Genomic DNA, 493 nt, shown 5'->3' with positions numbered 1-493 from the left:
AATTTCAATTGTTTCTATCCCTAATTTGTTTATATCATTGAGTACCTGGTCTCTAAATTGTGGCTTTTCAATTGACGTTTGAGGCAGGTAGATTCTTAGTTGTGAGGTGTTTTCCTGAAGACTGCATGCTTTCAGCAGACAGGGTTTAATCCCAATCAAACCCACAAGTCATTGTGAAACCAAAATTATCCCTTCATTAATTTTTTATACACTCTTTGGAAGGAATATAGTGCTCAGATGCTCAGTCCTGTCTGACTGTATCCTGCTAGGATCCTCTGTTTGTGGGGATCTCCCAGGAAGAATACTTGAGTGGGGTGCCATTTCCTACTACAGGGGATCTTGCTGATCCAGGGATTCTTAAAGAGATGGAAATATCAGACCACCTGACCTGCCTCTTGAGAAATATGTATGCAGATCAAGAAGCAACAGTTAGAAATGGACATGAAACAACAGACTGGTTCCAAGTTGGGAAAGGAGTATGTCAAGGCTGTAT

This window comes from Bison bison, unplaced genomic scaffold (genome assembly GCF_000754665.1).
Source record: "Bison bison bison isolate TAMUID 2011002044 unplaced genomic scaffold, Bison_UMD1.0 scf7180017864200, whole genome shotgun sequence".
Classification (NCBI taxonomy): domain Eukaryota; kingdom Metazoa; phylum Chordata; class Mammalia; order Artiodactyla; family Bovidae; genus Bison; species Bison bison.
The sequence above is the reverse complement of the archived record's forward strand: the minus strand, read 5'-3'. Positions refer to the sequence as shown.